This window comes from Varroa destructor, unplaced genomic scaffold (genome assembly GCF_002443255.2).
Source record: "Varroa destructor unplaced genomic scaffold, Vdes_3.0 BEIS01000003.1, whole genome shotgun sequence".
In the NCBI taxonomy this organism is placed as follows: domain Eukaryota; kingdom Metazoa; phylum Arthropoda; class Arachnida; order Mesostigmata; family Varroidae; genus Varroa; species Varroa destructor.
This window is the reverse complement of record NW_019211456.1, coordinates 14,290,771-14,316,723: the sequence shown is the minus strand read 5'-3', so window position 1 is coordinate 14,316,723 and position 25,953 is coordinate 14,290,771. Positions and strand designations below refer to the sequence as shown.

The following is a 25,953-nucleotide window of genomic DNA, read 5'->3' as shown; positions in this document are numbered from 1 at the left end:
TGTGTAGTAAACGACGTTTTTCCTATATATATATATTGTCAATAATCTTCTAAACAGAATTTGTAAATTTTCTAGGGTTGCTATATATATATATATAAAGCATTTTTTATGAATAGGGTTGATATGATACATTAGTGTTGGTCTTCCCTATACGATAAGCCATGTGCCGAATGAAAAAAATATATAGCATATCGGTTAAGTGACTATCCATGAAATTAGCCATCTATTAGGTGTTGTATAAAACTGACTAAAGTAACTAAATTTACCATCACTAATAGGATCGTTAAATAGTCCACTATCAACAACACGTTCAAATGTTATGTTGTCGACAGCTCTCGTTGACAAAAGAAGTGTTTCATGCCTTTTTGGTAAAAGAGTATCCGTATTTGGGGGTAGATAAAGAGCAATATAATCATAAATAGCCAGTCTTGTACACTGAACATTGCCTGAAGGTCAAATTAGTGAACGGGAGACAGCCTTCATCCACAGTAGTTTTTCAATTTTATGTACCATAGACGGTAATTTCCACTTCGGGACTATTATGATATAATATTATCAATACGGAACACAATTAATTGCTTTCTAGATTTCTAGGGTTTTATTATTATTTCATTTTCGTATATTTTGGGTTATCGATATATACTTTAAAGGTAACGCGTAGCGGTTTAGTTAGAAAGGCGCATCTAGGTTTCGTGCGAAGACTGCATAGGGAACAGGCCTTAAGCTTAAGCGCAGTAAAACTTCGAAGAGATTAGTAACTTGGCGAAGCAAAGATACCTCTGTCATGGAGCTCCGACCATAGCATACAATGACATTAGCAGCCATCCCAGGACGAATCTTATAGACGACATGATCGACTCAAGATAAAAACGATGCTAAACTCGCTCAAACTCAAATGAGAATTTAATGCAGCGTTACAGCAGTACACTTTGTTGAAGTTTTTATATAGATATAAGTAAGCGAATAACTAACAATTCGGTACCATTTTTTATGTATCGATGCATTTCGTTAAACTTTTCACACAGAGAACTTTTTAGCTTGGTATTTTGATACAGATCAGAATTAAACTAAAGCAACAGTGTTGTACGGTTCAATTTATCATATATAATAGATACGATGTAATGGTAATTACTAACCTGCATAGCTGGCTAATTAAAGATTTTGAAACTTTTTTTTATAGAGTTTCGCTTCGTGTAGACAAAGGTGGACATTAAAAATAAGGCATTTACCAAGATTTGAAATTTTGTTGTTACATCACTTTTTCAATTCCTGGTCCATTAGACATCATATCATATCAAATATGATTGCATAGCCATTTATTTTTATACAATACAATTATTTTTAATAACTATAATCCTACATCTGTTTAAATAATTGCACCACAGATCGCCATCGAAATAATATCAAACTGTTACTGACTCTGAATCATCCAGCACCTGCAAGTATCTCTCACTATGTTTATTGGAATTTCATCTATTGTCCCGCTTTAATCCAATTTGAGTGAGATTAATGTTTATTGTGATGTGCTCTTTTAGGTCTCGCCACACATACATTAGTTCCATTTGTCATTCAGTATTATACTCTAATGTATCTCATGTGACCCACTAATCTAATGGAGCAGACTTTCCTTTCTTGCAGTCTTTGAATCTATGACGTAATGGTTGCATAAATACCATTATCCTGTTGCCAACAAACGTTACAAGTATAATCGTAGATTACAACAGCTTCGGAACCCGTCATGTTTCTCTACATAGTTCTTAACCAGTCTTCATTATAAATAACAAGATTTGTGTCTATCTTCAAATACCGTATATTTGATGGATCTTGAAGTGAGTCATAATCTTTCATCACTGATCAAAACATGCAGTAAGGATGGCATTTGCGAGATGTTAGCAAGCGAGACCTCCTGTTCTATCTAGGCGTTTCGTTCCCTATTCAAAGGTATTCGATCCTTAAGAGCCTTTTTTCGCCTGTAGTAAGAGGTGCGTAATAGTCGATGCTACCACTCCGATGTATTATCAGTTAGCTTCCTAGTCGTTCATCCCAAAGTTAAAACCTATGTCCCTACTCCTTAGGTTCTAGCGGTTATCAGTAAAGATCCCGTTTCAGTATCATTATCGTCATCACGCTACATCGTAAGTCAACGTGTAGTGCTAGCTGCCAATATAGATCACATAGAGTAGTGAATTGTATAAAGCGAATTGTGCTCTATAGCTGTATACAGTTTGGCTGTATCACTATCACCATTGTACCGCTGTAGCGCATTGTCATGAAGTTGATTAGGCACGCCAAGTAAATCCTTAAACCAACTCTGGCTCATACGAGTATGTACACGGGTGTATGGGTATGAGCGGGCTACATACGACACGTGCACTGCGGTCCTATTCGCATAACTCGGAACAGTGGCTTCCAACAGAAGCGCTGGACGACGGGCTGAATTGCTATTTGTTAGTCTTAGGCGGTCGGAAGCCGCGTCGAGCTTGTGTTTTCCGCCTTCTCCAATGGCAGCTGCTCCGGAGCATAAACTCTGCCTCGGGCCATGGTAACGAGTGGCGCAAACACACACTCTGTTGATCTGAAGGTAACGACGACAACCTACGCATCGATGGGATACATCGATAGCAAAGCGGGCCGTTAGTGACTAGTCTTTATCCTATACTCAGCATTCAATTGCCAACTGTAAAGGTTACAAGAAGGCGACAAGAGCACGACGAACTAAGGGCAAACCCCTTGGTTACCTGGCCAACATACAACACTCGTCATACGGTTCACCTTCGGCCAATGGATAGACTGCAAACTACGGCCGTCAATGCGATCCGCGCTCCAAAGTCAATTTCCTTTTGGGCAAAGTTCGGAGGGCAGTCATAGCTCATCCTAACCTAGACAAGGCGAACCAGCTTATCCGCTCTTCCACTGTAGAGTTACATGTAAAGTTGCTCTGCTTTAGCGCGCCTCGATGGGTGAGCACAGCGGAGAGCGAGAGCTCCAGGCAGCGTCAACGATAGGTCGCTCGTTGTTGCTGTGGCCGTTAGCCAACATAACAGCAACTGACTGCCGAGCATCGGGCATTAGGCAGTGGTCGGTGGTCGTTTAGTCAGTATTGGTCTGCTTGCCACTGCAGGTCGCTATCTTTAAAACAGACCAGAAAAGTGTCTCTGAGGTGTGTGAGCGTCGTGTCTTTCTTTGTGTGTAAGCGAGTGTGTGTTCGTTCTGGGGCCTGCCGCTGCAATCTTCACTCCAGTAGACGCAACTAGTTAGTGTCTACTACGAACACTAAAAGCCGTCAGTATCAACGGCAAACGTCAAAAAATCTATCCACCCGTTCGGTCGTTTGCCTGATTATCCATACGACGTTTGGTTACTCGAATTAGATGGGTGAGTTGTATTTAACAGTAGGATCGGAATAACTATCGTAGAAGGAGCACCCATTTTGTGTACAAGTGAACGCAGATAGCTGTTGTGTATCCGTATACGAAACTTGGACGATTGCTTATGTAAAAGGTGCTACAGGTACAATGCACAAGCAAAAAGAACATTTATTGAACCCCTGATTCATCTTAAGTGTCGGTGTCAGTTATTTTAGCAGAAACTGTAGATTCACTGATTAGGACAGTCTAAGTCCTTGCATTTTATACCCCGTCACCGTAACAGAGTTGAGCCGGATTTGACGAATGGGACATGTGAAGCGATATGCCAGCCCGAATTTAGAAAGGGCGGAGCAGATGTATTCACCAATTTACAGAGATCCTCGTGTCACTTGTCAGACAAAAGCGTTTCAAGAACTTTATTCACTAATTGTCTATTTATAACACGTCGTGGGCGCGTAAACATCTAAGACGCGTGCCTATAACTCTACTAACTGTAGCTATAAGCGAACTATGATTATAGCGGGCAAACTATAGCATCCAATGCCAGTCAATGTTATTGTATTCCTCGGCAAACGCCACCCACCTATGCAATTACATTTATGGACACGACTTTATCTACGTTTGTTTTTACAGTGGAATTGCCTGTATACGCACGGTAGTCTGCAAATGATCCAATTGGGACACTCGTAACCCGATTTATAGCACCTTAGGTCCTCCTGTTATACATACACGTAAATGCAGACCGACATTCATTCATACCTGTTTTTCTCTTCGTTGGTAATAGATTTGTTATATTCCGAAATCATCGTTTTCCATAGTCGTTACATTTGTATCGTATGAACATACGCGAACAGCTTTTATGCGGTTTTGCCTTAGCTCAAAACTGAATTAACTAGCCATCATATCTCACATTACTCTATCCTTTACAGGTATTATTTTCGGATAAAACCTCATTCCCAACACGAATGAGTGTCTCACTACATTTTGCTTGAATTTTAGTATTAATCTTCTGGCTTTGTCCATACATATTTTAGCATACTTGAGAGATGCAATAGAATGATGGGAGGACATGTTCGTATCCGTGACTAACATGTGGACAGTAACTGTCATTACGTATGGGTATCTGCATCTACAATTATAATTCATATGAGGATTGCTGAGGCTCGCTTCAGGAAAAGACATATTAACGCACGCGGCTACAAAGCGACTATGGGCACAACCGGCCACGTCAGTCCGGTTTCAGGTGATAATGTTTGGCGACTTGCCTATTCCAGCATTATTCTCTAACTCAGTGCTTACATTACTACTTATATAACGGGAAAAGTAGAGACGGGCGGAGTTAGTGAAGCGAGTGGAACATCGAGAACAGAAAAACGGAAATGTCCGGCACAATACAGAATCCACCTTCACTTGTTGTTGCGTAACGTCCAATGCTTTTATGTCTAGAATGACATATCTAATATGATTTCGGAAAGTCTGATAGCGGATAGCTCATTGCGGATGATTGATGATTGCCAAAGACTTATATATGGTCTGGCAATTGTGGAATACTGAACAAGTTCATGCTAACAATAATTAACGGGCAGAAGGACTATCGCCCTGGCTTATGGGTCAGACTTGAAAGAAGAACGAAGTAGAACGACCAGGTGTGATGCATAGCTAACATTTTCTGATCGCTAGGTCTAAAAATCGAATACGCAAAATTTCTATCACGGGTGAATGTTTCTCTTAACTATGAAGGTACCTTTGAAACATTTTAGCTTTTGGAAATATAGCATAACGATTGAAGAGGAGGTATGAAGACGGATGTGGCCAATCAGGCATGAAACCCCAATTTTTAGCCGTTATTTAATGTGTAGGATGTTGCAGTGAATGCCATTACATAAACAATACACAGAAATTCGTCTCTTCATGCGGATGAACGATACAACTATTAAACAATGCAATATAAACACTTTTATATTTTTAAGTAACAAAATAACACAATGGAAAAACTATGAAAAGTTTTACATTTGTATATAATAATGTATTTGTAATGAAGATTTAAGGTAACTTCGGGGTAACTCCAATTATATACTGTCGCCTTTAAAACTACTGGATATTTGTAAAACTATGGGCATTTTAGTTTGAGTTTACGCTGAGTTTGGCAAATTACATGATTGTATTACATTTTCTTACATAATAGCACACGATAAAATTGACATAAACCCGGTTTGTATGGACACAAAGTCTGTTAGCCAATATTTTGGAACTTAATTTTGCCAGATATTCTTTATTAAGTTTGAGAAAACATCAAGCAGATTCAAAAAATGTGTATTCACAACTCTGAACTGAAAACAAAAAAATTTCAGTCCTTTTACAAGGAGGCTTTTCGTACCTTCTTATCAACGTTCGAAACACATAGTGTGAGGAAATCTATTGATCATTCACAATGTGCAAATTCCTTATTTTAAGTTCAAGGTATATATTTATTTGTTGATACTAGGCTATCCATAGCTACTTAGAGGGTGAAAAAAGTTCAGTTAACTTTTAAACCATATAACGTACGTTGGCGATGCGTTGTGTATGCTACACGTGCTCCGCTTTATTTGTCTACGCGTTTAAATTAGTGCCCAAGAATATTCTCAACTATTAGACACGAATCATTTGCATTGCCGTGCCTAATTTCGTTATTGATAGCTTAGTTACCTGTTATTTTTTTATTGCATCAAAGCAATTGCGATCACAAAACTTAAATATGGGAGATATAAGGGTTAAAGCCATCACTTGGTCCTGTGATTCCTTTTCCAGGCCATAATTAAGATATGACGGGAACATCATTTGTTTCCACTTTTTGAAATCCCTGTTGCAGTGTCAATAGCAGCCCACATCCAACTCTATTCAACACCGTCACTGAAGTTCTTTTTAGGCGACTCAGACCAACCTATAGCTCATTGATGCCGATGGTACGCTTAATGGATTTTTTATTAAAAATAGGGGTGTCGTTCGAGTACTTAATGCGCATTTCGTTGAATGCGTTGCGATGGGAATCATCAGCCATCGCTGATTTAGATTTCTGCGTTGACATATGGTTGCCACGGCCTATTGTTATCATGTCGTTTGATAACTTTTTTTGGAGAAACCTCGATTAAGCATTACCTCAGACGGCTGGCCCCCCTCGCTAAAATGTAGCTACGCTTAATTTTTAACTAAAATTACCTTATGTGTTCCTATTTTGCATGCGCTGGTTTTCAGCACTAAAAACATATTTTTGCCTACTCATTATTTTCTGGTCATAATCAGAATATCTGAATGTAGGCGTTGACCATATTTCGTCTGCTAAAATTGCATAATTTAAAAGTTATTCCATAGCTGAGCCTAACATTATTCATTTTCTATAGTCTATGATTTTCTGAATATTTACAATGGCGCACGTAAGTAATGTAGCGTGTCATACGTACGCTATTATTATTACCATTATCCAGCTAATTTAAAGCTATCGCTAGCATTCTCTAAAACTAAATTAATAATTTATGGTACGACTGGTTAGCACGAGAAAATAATTAATCGCTACATCAAACCTTTTTCTTTTGTTTAATAAAAAAATTAATTTTTCACTCGGCTTGTTTATTGAACACAAGTGTGGTAATATTCACACAAACCGTGATATATATATATATATATATATATATAATAATAATAATAACGGAAAGCAATTTTCTTCACTTTTTCTGTGCGAGAAAGGTGCGTTCGGCCAGCATGAGTTGCATCAATGCTGAAGCGTGTTTCTTTGCATCCAGCTCTTCTTTGGCGACTGTCGAGTACCGAACCGAAACAAAACGAAGCCGAGAAGAAGTTCTCGAGAAGAGCAACGAATGGCATTCAGTTAATGAATGCTGATAAGTCAAGATGAAATTATTCATCTTGCCATCATTCTCATTGAAATTGACTGTTATCTGCTGGTTTGTCAAAGGCTAGAGAAGATGTTTTGCGGCTTGTTTACACTGGGACGATCGGTCGTATTTGATTTAGCAATGACACATGTTAACCACTGGAAGATGCGAAAGCAGAGGCGCCAAAGCTCCTTGCCATCTCGTAACAGAATACGATATAGAGACGACCCGTTTTAATTGGATAAACCCATCGAGCTAATCTTACGTAATAGCAGAGTTTGTCAAAAATAGCCAGAGAGAAACTTCTGTTGTAGTAGAGCCCATGTGCCAGTTGCAATAAAGATTTTACCCAGCACAAGTTCCTTGTTTGAGCTTAAGCCGGACGTTAGAGCTTGTCGCATTCGTTCTATCATGTACATATGGTCCGGGGCAGCTGTCTTATAGTCGTTGTTCTTTTATTTTTGGGATTTTTTTTTCACTCTAGCTAACTGAGAGAAAAGAAGGCACTGACAAACTGCTTTAAATATATATATCCAATTGTTAAATGAATTTAGGTAAAACTGAAAATATTAATTTTGTCTTTATCTGCGGCAATTATATAAGGGCATATGACATAGCTATGAACAACATGGAATGTTAGCATCTAATCGGTTCCTGATATTGTCGAAACATCATTAACATTGTGGAACTTTAAAAGTGATTGCTAGCTGCAGTACTTATAATATTGGCGTCCCTTTACTACCAACGGCTGCTTGAAAAAGGCTCACATAAATATATACGACCCGATTTAATACAATTACTTACAGGTACCAACTTCGATTGCAAACGGTTCAATTAATGCTCTTTACATATCAAATATTCAGTAATACAACGACGCCTCTGCCACTGACTTACATTATGCCCGATACGTATTATTGTATCATAAATAAATGCAAACTTTTACATGACTTCACTTACATTTCCTTGTGACGGGTTTCCAACGGCTGAAAGACCAGTGAACATTAGATCAACGAGGCGTGGCACTCTTTAATATGTTCGATGCCGTATCCATCAGGAGTTAACTTGGACTTAAGTGAGGCTCGAGCAATATCTTTCAGCGAGAGCAATAACAGGAACTTAAGCGAAACTATGCCGCCCGCTAGTGCATGTTCTGCCTCGGGTATTTCATCGATTTTTCGTTAACCAAGTCAGATGTATATATAGATATATATATACTTGCATGAAAATGTACAAGCTACTTACGATCCAGCCGTACGTAATAACAAGGTTCAGAGACAACTAAATCAATTATCATGGAAGTCTTCTTGCTTCTTGTGTATTCATGGATGTGAAAATTCCGAGGTGTTTACTACGTGGCTGTGAGCTGAGGTGTGTAGTTTTAACACTGTGACGGTATGGTAAACTGACCTAGTATTGTAAATCTTAGTGAGCCCGGAATTAATAATAGTAAAGTTCCCTGCTGGGCAAAATAACGTCATTTACATAGTTCGAATAATAACAATAAGAATCGTAGTAATAATCGGGCAGTGTTTCTGAAAAGATGTGAGTTCTTTGTAATCCGTGCGTCGTTTCGATCCTAAGAAGTGGTTAGTCGGGTAGTAAATTGTGTAGAGATAGCGATTTCGTTTGTTGCACTTATTGGCAACGGAGCCTATATACGTGCTTTGTGGAATTAGTAAGTAATACAATCTTGCCAACTTAGCTTGGCCCTGCTTTGCACAGCCATAGGAATCGGTGGTAGGTCCCCAGTGAGTTTCTAACAACAGGATAAGACCAGCTCAAAACCCTCGCGCAATCTGCCAGCTAGGTAACATGCCACAGAAGCTAACGATTCCCTGTGGTAATGCCTGCATCGTGCCGTTAACACGACTGTGGGCAGGAAGCGCTCGGTTGTTTTGAGCGGATCATTGTTATCGTGCTGATTTCGCTCTGATTTCGTGACGTGTTTGGCGTGTAGCCTACATGCAAGGTACGCGGTCTAACCTTTCTTCTTGTTCGGCACTGAGTTTATAAGCGGCTGCCAATGTGGTCAATGGCGTACACAATGCTTTGTCTGGCAAAGTGGTTTTTATTGAAGATTTTATTCTATCCTTTTTTTTTTATATTTAATATTATTTATATAGTCAAATATGTTGCTAAGTATATAAGTTAAACCTAAAACTTGTTTGTTGTTGTTATGAAATTACCGAAAATCTAGGAAACCATATGCTGAAAATCAACGTGTACAAAACTTTCGACCTCTAAGACCAGCATCGATTGAATTCGACCAATGGCTTTTAATTATGATCATTGTTTCCAACATATGTCAAGGCGTAAATACAGCAATCAAAATTTCCTCTCAAATTTTTCATTAGCAAAAATAGCATACGTACGTTTCCACATTTCCACTTCCACACCCTGAGAAAGACGAGTAAATAGCCGCCAATTGTAAACGATAACTTAACAATGTCGGAACTTTTTTGAACTGTCAGTTCAAATTTTTCGCTTAAATGTCAATCATTCAAGTCACATTTTGCGGTCATCAAGTAAATTACGCTAGTGCGTATGTCAATCACAAATAGGTGCATGTAATCGATCTGTATGCTATGCACGGTGGTGCATGCATCCGCCGCATCGCGAACGCGTTATCATACGTCGGCCAGTATGACCATTCGTATTAGGTTTAAGTGAAACGTCAGGAAGTGATTTCTCTTTATGATAAAATAACCATTGTATAACATTATAGTTTGTTGTGATTGATTAACAAACATCAAACTTGTAAGTTTAGTGATTTTTCGATTGCTTTGAACGAAAACCATTACATTCCATGTAGTCACTGAGATGCAGGACTAAGCTGGATGTAGTATTTCGGATACCCTCAAACAAGAGCCCATAAGCTATTCCAAAAATAGACTATAATGTTCATAAGCATAAGATAAGCTTATGGTATGGAAGAGGAGCGCAGATTGACCTGTCAAAGACAGAAGCTAGTTAGCCTTTAATTTTATTGCCAGCTTCTGAGCCTGACAAAATGTCGTTGTTTAAGCCTTTCAAGATCCTCAAGTATCCATATACATACAATACCTATTTCCCGGTTTTCAAACCAGTAACTAGCTGGGTATCGTATCCATCCGCTCCAGGTTTGGACCGCCGCAATGATATTCTACTGTTTGCTACCATACTTAAAATTATATATCCCGATGCGTTCTTCGAGCAGAGGCATTCGAATCGCATCAGGAACCGACACAGAAATGTCCGTCGAAATTTTAAAGCTGCGGAGACATAAAGGTCCCTGCAGATAGACGTAGGCTTCTGAGAAAGTACTGCTTTGATATCAGTTAGTGCAACTGACGATAGCTACCTATACCAAAAACTAGTCATAATACCTGTACTCGATTACGAATCAATCGGTTCTTTAATTATTCAGAATTGTATTGTTAAAATAAGTTGTTGTCCAAATTGTAATGTAGTAGTTCTTACCCTAGACGGATCAATAGGATGTTTTTTAATGATAGAGGAATGCGTGCCCCTTTCCGATGAAGTTCGATTGGATGCAAGTGAAATTGTTTTGAAGGAATCAAACGATACAGTCATTAGGAAACGAGGAAATAGAAGAATTTTTGTTTGCCTAATCTTCGTTTTCATGCGTTCTGTTTTGGTAGACAGGTCAGCCATTTTCGTGCAGGAAACACGAAATGGTTTCGTCCATGGATGCAATACGAGATTCTTTTTATCGGTAATTGTTAGCCTTTATATGTGTGCTTTTACGTAAAACATATATATGCGGGATGTTTAAGACATAGATGCGGTCCGAAGCAGCCTCCGTAAGGTAGTTCGAGGTAGAAGTTGTTGGATAAAAAGAATAAATCATCGTTCGGCACGATTGAGCCTAATATGTTGCCAACCGAGATGGTTGTCTGCGAGAAAATTTTTAGAGGGTAAATTGGTCATTAATACTCACTCCAAAGACAAGCCACCACATTGTTAAATATATTATATCGGAAACAGAGGTTTACTTACAAAAAACCTCTACTAACGCTTCTCTGAGTGAGATCGGGCATTGGACGGTTAGCTAAGTCAGGTGACCCTTCGAGTTACCCCTACGTATACAGAATCTAGGTGTAGGTCTGGGTGACCTTGTTTGCTGATGCAATCTATCGAAGTAAAATTATGAACTTTATCTTTAAATGCATGCTGGCTGACCAACTTACCCTGTTCTTTTCACACACATATGTCGCATTGGAAATGTGTAATATTGCCATTGCACGCACAGACAATGTCATATGGTAATAGTAACAATAACAACTACGTGCGCTGCGCACTTGCATAGTAGCTAGAAAGAGGGAGAGGGAGGCAGCCGGAGCTGATAAAAATATGTTTATTTCTTGAATAGAAGAAGCGTTCACACAGCATTCTGGGCCAGATGATCACGACGAAAATGGAGGAGGGGCCTTGACTTGCGCGATACACTGGGCTGTGTTATGGTTGTTGGGCGACCGGCCACCGAAAAGGCATTAAGTATCTGGCAGCCGTAAACCGTCCGCCATATTTCACATACGATGGGAATGGCTGCTGCCACCCACTACAGCTTTCTGCACAACAGAACAACTGACGTAAACGGCATGAAGTCTGTTTTTTTCTTGCGCAATTTTTTTTATGCTGCCAGGACAGAAGAAGTTCAGCTTGGTCTCCGCTTCCGACTTTTCTTATTCGGTGGAATCTCGTTGAACTTCCAACCTATCGGCGCGTTTGTGTGCGTGGCTTCGCCTAAAGTGTGTAACGTACGGCAGCGTTGCGTACAAACAACTGACGCGAATGACTTACTGATGATGTAGTTGCTTTCCGCGCCAAACTTGAACGGGTACAAGGTCCTTGTTTTGGCATAGGCCAACGAACGTTGTCTCGGAAAACTTATTTACAGAACTTTAAAGAGAAATATGTAGTTTATGACACATGCATATAGATAATTGGTAATTTCGTCTGCATCGAAAAATATCCAAGATTTCTAGCAAATAAAAGTTGAAATGGTTTTAGATGCGAATTTGGACGGATTTGTAACACATGTGTTGCATCACGGTGTTTCGGAAATCGGGATCTTCAGTGCTACGTCCAGTGAATGAAACTCTAACCTCTGGTCTACTACGTTCGGTCGCTATGACGATCATTTTATTTTGATGGCTAAATAACATTATTGAAGTCTAACATTATTGAAGAAGAACAGATAATTAGACCGTGTGCAGGAATGTCTGAAGCGTATCTGATGTAGAAATCTGGAAGTGGTGGTATTGCTGTTATGGATAATGAATCCGTGCATAGGCGGCGCAAGTCTTTACGGTCACCCTTCCGTATATGGGTTATTAAATATATTGGTAGAAAAAACCTAAATGTCCTGTTAAATGTCAGGCTAATTTAGCCTTAGAAATGGCAAGATTTCAATAATTTTGACATTTGCTGTTTTGCTAGTCCCTCCTTGTACAAGTGCATCCTTCGATGAAACAAGTCAATTCACCGCTACATCTTGCAATTTTTAGATTTTTATTTATATCTTTTGAGCTTTCGTCATGAATCGCTTCCACCCATCACAGGTTACGACCTGTCGTAATCTGTTCACGCGAGACTGCACTAGTCAGGCTGACCATTTCGACGCAGATGAAGTCCTATGACTGAATAAGCTGACTGAGATACAACTGTGTTCTTATCTGTGTGTATGGGCGTCCAATATTCTGGAATGACACCATGAGAAAACTGCTCGGTATATACAGAGGATTCAAGAAATCGAGATTGTATATTAATCTATCGATGTTCGACGCAGGGCGCGTAAGCAGGATCAGAGAAGGCGTAGCAGGCAGTAATACACTCCGAACCATTGAGCAGCATTTGATGATATATATTCATAGCATTTAAATTTAGACAAAAAAAATTGTCGAAAAGCGCATGCGTTTACCCGATGATCCTGGTTCTGTACTAAGGCCAGTTGGCTTCGCTGGGAAAACAAGAAACTGTTCATGGAATTTGATAGAAGATCAGGCACTATCCAATTTTTCAGCACTGGGCGATTCCAGTGAGATTAAGCATTCATCTTTTGCCGGAAATCGATGATCCACATTATTCCTAGCTTTCATGCGGCTTGAGGAAAAGTCGGAGAAGGTTTTCGCGAGGTAAGCCGGAAAATATGAGATTAAGTTTGTATACTAAGGGTGCGAACACTTACTAAAATGGGCCAAAAATCATTCGTGATGTTTACGATCGACATTACCAAACGCTCTAGAAAGGACAATAGAGAGAAAACGGTCGTTGAAACATTTCCTATGCTACAAAGCATAAGGAAATGTCCTAATTTAGGTGTCGTAGCTTGCATTTATACAGTTCTAGTTTAGATCGATAAAAATAAACGCTGTTGTTGTCGTATCGTAAATATATACGTCTATCAATGACTTGAATACGACGTTTCTTGTTCACGACTAGTCCATGTGCGTCTATGAGATAAAAAGGTTGTTTAGGCACGTTTTCTATAAAAGTCGCATTTGTTTTTCCGCTGAAAAGCACTTTCAATCACAAGAATATTGTATACCCTTTTCGAAATAACGGCAACATATGGACGACCTCAGCAGAATGATTAAGAAAGCAATAACGGTAAGTAGTTCTGTTCCGTTTGCTCGATCACTACAATGACGGCTGTTCCTTCGAGTAGGGACATCAAAACGATAATATAACGCGTTATAGAAAACTCTTACTTGCGTAGGTCAAAACGTTGTTGTGATGGTCATCATTTATTATCAGTGACGCTGATGGAAGCTGTCACTTAGCTGTTTGTATCGTAACATAGATGCTCTGTTCGCGCCATGACAAGCTCTACGGGCAGCTTCGTAGTACTTAATGAAATACTTTCGCGGAGAATAGCTACGAGCAGTGTGGCAGCTATCTAAAAATAGGTCAAGATCGTTGCCCGTAATTATAATCACAGCTGCAAGTGTTAATAACAATCCAACGCAACTAAATATCTACTAATTAAGTATTTAGTCCCAAATCCTTGCCTCTTAAATAAGTCCTCAATAAATATTTGGGTAATTACTTGTCTACCCATTTAAATTTTCCACCATTTCATTCAAACGCACACAAGAACGTGCCGTACCACATGGCGCTAACAGTATTTCTTGCTACCTCGCTACTCATGATCGCGTTATTGGCCTGATATTCACAGTTAATCTATAGCAATCAATAGAGCAGAGTAATGAGTTTCGTTTCCCCATTATCAATTTGCGATGTCCTTAGCGTCAAGTCACTGAGGGGATGGGCCGTGAAAAGCTTTCTCTAGTACCATACTTCGATGCTATAGTGTTTTTGCACTGCAGCTAGTTTTAGATCGTTCGCCAGTTCCTCATTTTGACAGTTTACCTGCTGTGTCATCATATAATATCTGAGTATCGTGTCTCGTCATCCGCGGCTCCTCAGCCTTCGTCAGATTATATCAACTCCGAATGACGTTCGACTACGATGACTGCCCGCATTGCTACCGATGAAGCTTGCCCGATGAGTAACGTATATGAGTATGGCTGTAGTCACTTGGTGACTCGTGCACTGGAGTGATTGTCTCTCTTCTTCTGAAGCTAACTGCTATTGTCTGAAATATTACGTTGACTTATGCCGCCGCAACGAAGATTACAACAGCAACCAGATATGTAACACGGTTGTGATGAACTTGGCGTTAGAATATGAGAAGTCATGGCTTGCGCTTTGCTGCTCGTAGCAAATCCACAGTCCCTTTATTTTTGCGCACATTTTAGGTTGTCCACCGTTACGGTCTATGTATCTGTGAGTATTATGAAGTTCGTAGAATTATCGCTCCCTGAGTAAATGCGGGCTGCTAGATCTTCAAGAGCCGTATGCTTGCCACCCCGGCCAGAGCAAGGGGATGCGTACGGGTGTCTAAGCAGAAACGAACTGCGGTACTGTTCGTACATATCATTGAAGATAATATATTAAGAGTGGTTAACGGCATGCTGCTGTGGGATGTACATGTATGTATCTATTTGAATAGAATGCATACATAGTTTAGTTAAATTAGATAAATAGCCGTAACTATCCCGTATCAGTCACTCTTGTACATATCTGGAACATTTTCTTTAGGTGAGAGTACTTCTGAAATACACTGCAGTTGCCTCGGTGCTTTGTGTCATATATATATATATATATATACATACATAGTTATTGTTTTTTACATGGATCACCAGGGGATCTGCATTCTACAATAAAGTGACAATGCCATTATTATAAAGTAGACCAGCTAAAGATCATTGAACAACTGTGGTTGATCCGTGCAGCGAAAACGTCGAATTATGACGCATTTGTATACTTCTATATGTGCCCTGTATAGCAACAGGACGTCTAAACTTGAGGGCGCTGTTCGCAGAGATCCGCTTCTATGTTCTAGACAATTATATATACTTTTTGATAATATTCTAGATTTTCAAGTTTGGTAAATTGCAAGTATCGTGCTGTAAACAGATAATGCGAACGTTTTAGGTTAAAAGTGTTTTCTGTTCTCAGGATTTTGCCGCTGTAACTATACAATTATAGTAAATGTCGGTCTCTTTTATGTTTCAATATTGCTTGTTCCCGTTATTGTACATGGATCACTGACTGAGTCACGCTACGGTAGGCATCTTTCGAGCGCAAACCGATCGCTCGTGCGATTCCAAGAGGCTTTTCCAAGATATCGGCAACGTCAACTCTCTAGCAATGCTAAATTCGTCTCTTGACGAGGCTTTACTTTGTGTTGCATTACTATTATCCTATACACAACCTGGGCCTGCAGATGTTAATCTGAAGAAAGACTAATTAGATGGGGGGCCTTATTAGGCCAAACGATTTCGTACGCTATATATTAACCAGCCTAAATAATATTGCTTTGTACGCGTAATGAGTGAGCGCACTATCCTCATAGAAGCAGCAGAGTACTTGAATGTCTATCGGTTCGGGTCCCGGTAACAAGGAAGTTTCATAAAAAGATAATAGCAACAACAAAGTTCCCGTTAACGATGACAAGCAAGTTACTGTACAACAAGCGCGTCAAGTTTTATGAAACCCAAACATGTCGAATGTCGGTACATGTGATATCCTCTCTACATGAACTGTAGTTGATATTTTTAGAGCTGTGACATACCGAGCCAGTTACATATAAATAGAAAATATACAGTCGTACACGGCCAAGTATCGTATGACGGAGTATCTTGTAAATGTTCCACTAACTCATTCTTATCGTGTCTGCTACTAACTACTATTGGAAAAGTTTTGTGCGTTTTGCTCTAGGATAGGTAGAATAGAAAAATACGTAGATTTTCCTAGCGATCTAAGGATGGAAGCATAGCTGGCTGTTCGAGCGCGGCGAAACGTGCATTCGTACATTTTATTAGCGTTTCCGTATTCGCGAAATTGCAGCAGCTGGAAGCAAATACCAGGCAGGAAAGACACCTGTGCCTCATTATTTCAAGCTATGGATCTAGCAATCAAATCTGTGGGGCAACTGACAAAAGGAGTGGGACAATGCCTTTTTAATTTGGACGCCAACGGGCTGGGCAGCATGCTTTTGACCACTAGCGATTGTGGCCCCTAACCATCAATTGAGCGAGAACCGTGACTTTAGATTCATTCAAATCCCCGCCTAAATATCCTTTGATGGTTCTATTAAATACGTCAAACTTTATCATCCAAAAGCTGATACAAGTCATCTGCCCAGATTAAAGTAAAACTTAAAATACACTAAACAGAATCCTATGGTACACCATGCGGAGTTCAACTGGACTTGGGAAACAATCTGCTCAGCGACCGTTCGATGATATCTATCTCGGTCATTCATTTCGAGACGACTGCGGCCTATCATACACACGCATGAGGCAAAGATAATTCTCTTAATGAAGCGAAACCGCTTACGGTTGAACTACAAGATAATACAAGCCAGCAGTATTAATTATCGACGATAAGTACGCGTCTCCTTACAAACTGACGATATACCGATTATTTACCAGCTAAAATGGTTCGCCTACGTGTGAGCCGGGTTTATATGAATGATAACCCACAAAATCGGGGCGAGTCTTGCAAGAAACAAGATCCAATTTGCGTGAGACGCGTGACACTTTGATGCGTAACGCACCAGTTGCTACATATGTATCAAACTGGGCTTGTTTCTACTCATGAAGGTCGAGTTTCTGTCGATGAGTACCTATAGAATAGTGATAGAAATATATGGCTCTGTTTAAATTGCATTCGTCTTCTTCTTTCGGAATGGGAAGCGTGTGTGTGAACCTTTCGGAACGAAGCTGTTCAAGGTGTCCAAACTTAAATTCACCACATCCCTACGATGGTCAGCGGTCGATAACTGCAATGAAATCTGCAATATTTACAATGATTTACGTTACTATGGACGAAAAACAGTTGTAATAACTTTGTAGATGTAGAATAGAGACGATGTGCGTATGTTTTTTGCCTTCTAATAGCTACTAGCCCATTTAGGTAATCTTGCCCACTTCATATCATTTTTTTTGCTAAATCATCTGTGTAAAAACTAGGCAACAATCGATCGAACACTAGAACTAATCAATATATACACATGTTTCGACCATGTGCTCAATAGAGGCCTAAATGGAGAAGCGTAAGTAAGATTCGATCAACACTCCGGAAAGATGCTCTGATTTTGTTTCTTAATATAAGTTCTTTTTTATCTTTAGTAAGAAGCCTGTCAATCAGACAGGATCGGATCAATTCGGGTCACTCTCCATTGTTGGAACGTATATTTGACTATGTTTATTTGGACCGGTATAAAGCTTCCTTGAACACTGTCGGATATTGAGTATGGCTGTTTATATTGTCACGATTCATTTATATGTTCATATTACCACAATGTCTTATATCATAAGCGATTCGATTGATTCTACCCGCCAAAAAAAAAGAGATGAGATTTCGGTTCGCTTGGCCTGCATAAAGCTATGAATTTCCTGCCGGCATATACGTGTCTACCATGTGAAAATGGGTTTTACTGATAAATGTTGGCAAGCAGAACTCGTTCTGGTTATTTTTATTTGGAATTTATTTGTTGATTAAATCAATAGTTGTATTGATGGTAGTGGATCTGCAAAAGCTCTACACCGTGCTTGTTCTCGACGTTGCAGTCACCGAATGAGTAAAAAAAAAATCACTAATCTAGCTAAGTAGTTAAGGAATGGAAAAACCGTTCACATCAAATACCAGCTATCCTTTCGTGAACGCGCTATTCGAACCGGAAGCGCCCCATGTTTCCAGCCAGTGATTGCTTCAGCTGTACCACAACGCCCGTTCACTATCACTTCGACTTAAATTCGATGTTTCCATAGCTCCACACCAATAAACATGTTCTAGCTAAGACCAATCATTTCACTGCCCTTATTCGTCACTCCTTTCTCAGAATTATATAATATATATATATATATATATATATATATATATATTGCAGCTTTTGGTACAGTTGCAAAGCTAAATAGCCACTCACTAAGAAATTACTATTAGGAAAGCGCGTGAATACTACGTATTAAGATGTCCTATTGCTAGCCTATGAGTAAAAAAACAATTCGGCCTGGTCGTGCTTGGTTAAACTCTCTAATTCTGTCTCTTAAACGCATTTTCTGCGCAGTGGCTGCACTCGAACCGAAAAGACCAAAGTTCCTTGCCAAGCCGCCCATCATTACGGATATTTTGGTGTATCGCTAGTTTCTAATTGTATATAATGGCGCGGTGCGCAACTAAAAGACCAATCGCCACTCAGCTAAAAAATTGAACGTCACCCAGGTGGCTCGACTTATCCGTTTCCCCCACGTAATTCACTACAGGTAGCGGATCCAGATTTCGGGCGCTTTGCTTCACACCGCAAATGCCAGATATAGTCTTATCATTCGGCCGTTCTATTCTGATTCATGCTCATTTTCTCCTTTTTGAATAGATGCAGCGGCTTCATCGGGGCAGCACTAGCGATTCTGGTATCATTACGCTAGCAAGCATTGCTCAACACGACACTGCACAAGTATACCGAGAATACATATGATGAGCGATACATACATGGCGCTGATAAACACGCTGGTGAATAATAGTGGTTAACGTTAGGTGCCGTAAAGTAACAGCAATGCTTGACTTATAGTTCTCTTTAGCCTAGATAAAGGAATCAGATTAGGTAGGTAAATCAACGACGAACGGGACAAAGCCAGCGAGCAAAAGCGAGACTGAAGCAAGCATAGCGTTTATGACTATTTGTCTCAACCGGCGTCATCGTTGCTAACACTAACGTCATCGTCAGCGGTGCTACGATCATCGTGGAAGGGTTGATCGTCGGCATCATCCAATTCTGAAGTGGCTTCAGCATCTGCAAACGCGGTAGTAGTCATAGGGTGTTGCCTCTATTGGTCTTCTCTCTTTCCTTCCTTCTCGCATATTGCCGTTCGCTACTGAAGTTTATACAACTACCGCCAGGAGAAAGCTTGGCAGCACTTTCTGCTGGCCGCGTTAAGGCCGCCCATAATCGCAACAGCAGAAAGAGTGGCCGACAACTGTGAAGCCGCCGCCGCCACCCCAGCGCTGCAGCGTTCAAACATTGTTGGTTAGCGTTGGCACGAACAGTATTGCTTTTTGAGCCTCCATAACGTTTGTTTTCAAACTTGCGACCTGTGGCTTGCTTTTGCTGCTGCTGCAACTACTGAAGTCGTTGATAACGTTAAAGCGATTGCCGGCAGAACGTGAATCTGGCGGCGTCAGCTTCTGCCACGACAACAACATTAACGTCGGCACTGCAATGCGCGATCAACGAAGCCCGACGGTAGAAGCTCAAAGTTCTCCTTGGTATTAGCTACGCCCGAAGTCTCCTTGTTCTTCTGTTTGTCTGCCTGTACCTCTACCAACGAACCATGCAGCAATTGTCCACCGCACACAATACCCGTGTACGCAGCTCACCGTAGTGACTAAATGAGGGGAGTAGATGCGTGAGTTCAGTAGGATCGATCGACTCCCGCGTGCTAGCGAGCGGTTGCTGTCATTCGTTTCCTCATTTGCTGTTTTTCTTGGCCACCCGCCGCTGTTGTCGCCGCCGTCACATCATTCCCTTTTCAGTCAACTTCTGCTCCTGCTGCTGCCGCTGGTACAAATTCCTATGGTGTTGCTGTGACAGCCGCGGCAGTTGGTTACGTCTGCTGCCGCCGCCGCGCTGGAGGCCGACGGCGGTGGCCAACTCTAAAATATCTTTACAAACTGGGCGCGACCCATCGGCAACGTTGCGAACAGCCGAACAGTACCGGCAAAGTGCTCTTCGCGTGTTGTGACAGTATCAGCCGTCGTAGTGGTGTGATCCGAACAGAATGTCCAACTCCTAAGAGCTAGATATTCGCAACTGGGCGTATATCAGGACACGCACACGAACATACCAAGTTAGCTTACAGGCTGATTCTCTGAATAGTTATTTGCATTGCCATTGCCGCTAACGTTACCACCGCTACGCCAAGTGATCCGCTATTGCCGCATAAACCATCCACCGATTGGCGCGCAGAGGTGTACACAGTATCGAACGCTGTATTAACCTAAGGGTCATACTTTTGCTGTCCGTTCAGTCTTCGAGAGAATCAACAAAATCATCTAACAGAAAGGTCGACCAACAACACCTGCAACCTCAGCGATACTGCCGACAATTTGATGTTCTGCTTCGCGTATAGCCGGCTGTCAGTTCCAGTGGACCAGTGCATGCACGCATCGTATTACGCAGTTCCCCAAGGAGGCATAAGCGCAGATTAAGCTCGAACAATAGCACCTGTCATGGTGTGCACAGGTGCTGCTATAGAAATTAGCAGTGCTATGCCCCGAGGGCACATCTCTAATTATAGTGTGCACTAGCAGTGGCGGATTCTTGACAAGTTTGACAACTTAACATTGCCCTTTCTCTCAAAAGTGTTGTCCCGCCCTCTCTGAATTGCAGAGCCTTTGAGCTTTTGGACAGTATCGCATGAGCCGCTAGGCAGTCTAACAACTAAGGATCGCTTTCCGTCTGAGCAACATCAACACGTATAGTCACGTAGGGAAACAGACTAATTAAGACATGTGCTCGTAAGTGCGATTCCTAAAGCTGTGGGCGCTCTGAGTAAGTACGCTGGTCAACGCCAAGTTTCGATCTGTCCACGCTACAAGGCGATTTATCAGTACTGGAAGAACAAAGCTAGCTAGCGGTGGCAGGATCGCGTGTGCCCATTTAATGACGATACAAGGACGTTCAGTTGTGGCCTGAGTTTGTAAGTCCTGGATTTCAATTATATAGTGATATATGGTAATACTGGTAAATAATTACCAGTTGACGTAAGGGGGTCGCAGAACGATACCCCTGCGGGTAAAGGCCGACCTTTGTGCTAACCTAATACGTGAAAGGCGTATAACATAACGCCATACAGACAACTACGCTCCTGTTGAAATACGTGCCATGTTGTGCTGTATTGATGCCCCGGAACAGTTCTACACTAAATGGGTAAAGCTTAATATTAGTCTCGTCCCTGTTTCTTGTTGGTGAATTCGGCCATCCAAGCTCGCATCTTTCCTTATTACCTGCTGCTGTCCCTGTATGTGGAAAGAAGCAGAGGCCTGCAACAGGTTCTTCGCTTCAAAAGTTTTTAGATTAGTGTGGACACAGGGATCGTGTATCAATGATGGTTTCATCGCGCCGAAAAGCCGATAGCGGCAATCAGTTATAAACACCGGCTCCCAATCGTTTGTCGCCATTGGAAAGCCGATTCAAAGTTACCCGTTCGCAGAAAATATTAGACATCTGAGAACGATATCGAACGAAGAAAATTTCCACCCAGCCATTTATCTGCTTGCGTACAGCGCGCAGCGGTTTCCACCGTCGATGTCCGTTGATGTAAGTACGAACAATCATCACGCACCCCTCTGCTTTCTTGATAATGATCCCACTCAGCGAAACTATACCACACAGATACCATCGCCGTAGTAAATAAGATATCGCTTGCGCATTGCAGAAAGTCTCAAGCGACTAAGATTAAACGGCAAGACAAAATAAAATCGCCGTGTAGGTCGAAAGGCACCTTTCCCGGTGGATTATGCCAACGTCCCCCTGTCAAGCAGCTTGTTACGATCCGTTATCACGAGTGGCGACAAGACAAGTAGAGATCTAGGTAAGCTGAACGTCGGTTCATTGAGAAATCCTACTAAGTTATAAGTGGTTTTTACAGCGGTCTACTTCTTGTTTACTGCTCTAAATATTTCGGTGTTGTTACTTGAGCAGTTAGCGTGATCGTTGCTGCCATTGCAGTGGTTATAGATTCCAATAAGTTAGTTGACTCACTCACGCTTGCTTGCTTTCCGACGTAGCCTGTCGCAGCAAAAGCCTAAGGAGCACGGCAGAGGTAAGTTGTGACGAAGAAAAAAACAGATATCGGAAGAGAGCGGTCAATTTTGGGTCCATGCGTACCAGCGTGACCAGAGCTGACTTAGACGTTTGCAATAGCTGAATGCGGACACAACAAAGTAGAACCTACTTCGTGCTACGCGTCTTGCCTTTTCTGGGTCCGCATTTCGACGATGGGAAAAGAGTGTGACTAGCTCTAGGGTTGCACGTGGGTCTTTGTATATGCATCGAAGCACGCCACAATACATAGGCAATTTATTCCAGTTCCGGTCACAATATTGCTTGTAGTAGTAGCAGCAGTAATCGTAACGGTGCGGTATACGTAAAGCGCTCCTATTCAAAGCATAATTCTTCAAGACCAAGTGGCATCAGAAGTACTTTGCTGAGCGCCGTATAATTAGTACGACGACGGCCAAATATGACGGGTAGAGTCACATTGTATATCCGATGCTGTTAAATTCGAAACAACCGATGTATAACATACGAACTCGTATATTAAACACTAGTAGGTTTTGTGCACCGATGACCTGGCAGCAGTTCATCTATTGCACCAATCGTACATTTATGATGAAACCAAGAAAAACAACACTAGCTAAAATACCCATCTTAGTTTCCATCTGTCACAATCATGTCATCTTCTCAACAAAGCTGTTAATACTTTTACGAATGCTATAACAGTAACTGCTTTCATTGACGCTATAAACCCAATCTAAACAAATAGCATATAATTCACCTATCATTATAGTTACGTCACGGCGCTACCGTAACCCAGACAGCATGACTTGAGTAACTTGTTCGACAGGCAGCTGACGGACTCGGTTTTTTAGCCAGGTCACATGAGTATTGTCCTGCCTTTTTGTCTCTCGTTTCAAGCGTACAGCGAACTTTCGTGTAGCTACCGCAAGCCGGGATTGCATTGTAATGCTATATTGAATGCGGATTTTGTACGTATTATTTAGCATACCTTGCCGACGAGCAAAAGGGCACGCACAGTCACTACCACAGACGAGCATCAATCGTGAACAACACAACTCAATGATAATTAGTGAGCTCATATAGTAATGGCCATAGTCTTGCTATGTTTCTGTCCGATACGGCTTGCATCCATCTACTTTTAGCGCTCATTACGAACTATATTGCTAGTGAAGAAACAGCTGTACAAAACACCTTGTGTTACTAATTAAAATGACATCGTGCATGGCACACAAAGGCCAGCAGCATGATGCACGAATGCATGTACTCTGGACGGGGCCGGGTTTAGTTACTGCTGGCCTCTTCGTGACAAGCCGGTTAAGAAAATGCTTCGCAGAACTGTTCGGATCGACATCGAACGATCAGAAAATTCAGAAGCGTTTGTAGGAACATTTAAGAAACGCCCGAGGCTCTGCAGCTGCGAACGCTCTATAGGTAAATGTTTCTACAAGTAAAACGGCTTCAAAAACCTTGTGAAAGTTTGGAGCAGATTTGGATTCACATAATGGCCTTCTATAACACTATTATATATATATATATATATATATATATTGTATCTAGATTCCCAAATGGGTATATTATATACTTTTTACTTTCGAAAGTGAAACAGCGATACGTCAAGGTCCGCGAATTTGAGGTAAACGACAGTCCTTAAAATCCATTCAGATATGAAGTCCGTTGTAAACTACAAAATTACTTTCTTTCTGGTAGCAGGCCTCCCGTAATCGGGGAGGCGGAGGCTCCAGAAAAAAAGTTTTTTTCTATCACACTTCGAAAAAGTTTAGACCTGCTATTCATCCAAACAAGAGATATCTATGCTCGTTAGGACAAGTGTATATCGTGTTGAAGTGCTGACTGGTCAGATGCAATGCAAAGCGTTATCGAATGCTGTTATGACGTTGCAGTCTTTGGCTTTGTTATTGTTTATATGCATAAATATCCTCGAAGTGCGGAAATAGCTAAAAAATATCAACGTGTGTTCTTTATTAATTAATTGAAAGTGTCTAACATTGTGTATACATGCGTTTCAAATATTACGCATCCAATTTTTTTGCAAATATTTAAAAAGTTTAATTAATAATACGATTTTTAGCACTACATGATTATGATTCGTTTCCATTCCTACTTATACGTATGTACTAAACGTAAACGAGTTCTTGAATACAAGTTCATTCATTATTGAAAATTTATCATCATTCTGCAAAAAAGCATCATCATTCTGTAGAATTAAATGTTTAGTAAGCAAAATACTGACTTCCGTTGTTTGTATGGCAAGCATAATACCCATGTAAAGCAAAAACGCTAGTGAACATTTAATGTTAATAGTGATTTTGGCGTGCCATTTCGCTTGCTTATAAGGTGGCCGCTGCTAGAAGTGGCGATGGCTCCAACGTACGTTTAATAGCGTCCTGATTGTCTGCACTAGCGGCCTCTACTGATACAGACATTCGCCAGACTGAGTGGCACTCAGAGACCTTTAACAGAAGCATTAAATAGTCATCTTGTCTTCAACGATGAAAAGGACCTGCTCTTTTAGGCAGGACTGATCTAATTCGGGCTTTCGCACCTAAAAAAAACATATTGTTAACCGCACGAGATCTATATATGTGGCTTAACAAATAGATGTTGCTACTGTTATCGCTCTTCGGTATCACCGCTACTGATAATAGAACGTGAAACACAACCGCTTACAGCAGACTATCGACACCGGAAGGTTTCCGGCACGGGGCTATTTAGTATTTAATATCTATAATATATTTATATATGATTATTAATTTGACCGTCTCTTTAAAAATTCATTAGCATCAATAATTATATCCTGCGGTGGAGATGGGTGTAGCTTGCTTTTGCTGCTTTGTCCTACTTTTTTCGTTTTGCTACTTTGTCCTAGTAGTGATGTCAATTCATAAAGTTCGTTCGACCGTTTGCGTGTGACGCCAGCGTGAATGAATATAATATATATAAATGTCGGGTTTCGGTTCGTCAAAGGAGATTAACGGATCTAAACCAAAGTTGCCGTTATAGTCTAAATATTCTATCCTAAAATTATATGCGTTTTCGGATTTGTGTAAACATTCCATTCGTCGGGTTCGCTCAGAGTAAGTTTCATATCAGCACGAAGTTGTAGTGGGCTCAATATACATTCAGTTGTGGTGTTTTCAAGCTAAACTACTAATGATTACATGAAAAGACGATGACGCCATTGCGGCCAGATGATCCACGCATGCCCGGTAGTTGAGCTTGTTTTAGAATAAGGCGAAGGTCGTGAGTCCTTAAATCTAAACGCTTTAACACCTGTGCACATATGAGCCCTTGTCAACAATACCACCGTCTTTATACTTTC

At 40.8% G+C, this 25,953-nt stretch overlaps 1 protein-coding gene across 6 annotated transcripts in view; it reads left to right on the top strand.

Annotated features, from left to right (window-relative positions):
• The first annotated feature begins 2,987 nt into the window (after positions 1 to 2,987).
• The window catches only part of LOC111246336 (uncharacterized), a 30,864-nt gene continuing 7,898 nt past the window's right edge, over positions 2,988 to 25,953 (top strand). The window contains exons 1-2 of one of the 6 annotated variants that reach the window (XM_022795788.2): positions 21,524 to 22,130; positions 22,249 to 22,404. The gene's annotated coding sequence lies outside the window, so the exon portion shown is untranslated. The other 5 variants (XM_022795786.2, XM_022795789.2, XM_086982391.1 and 2 more) reach the window with 5 other exon arrangements.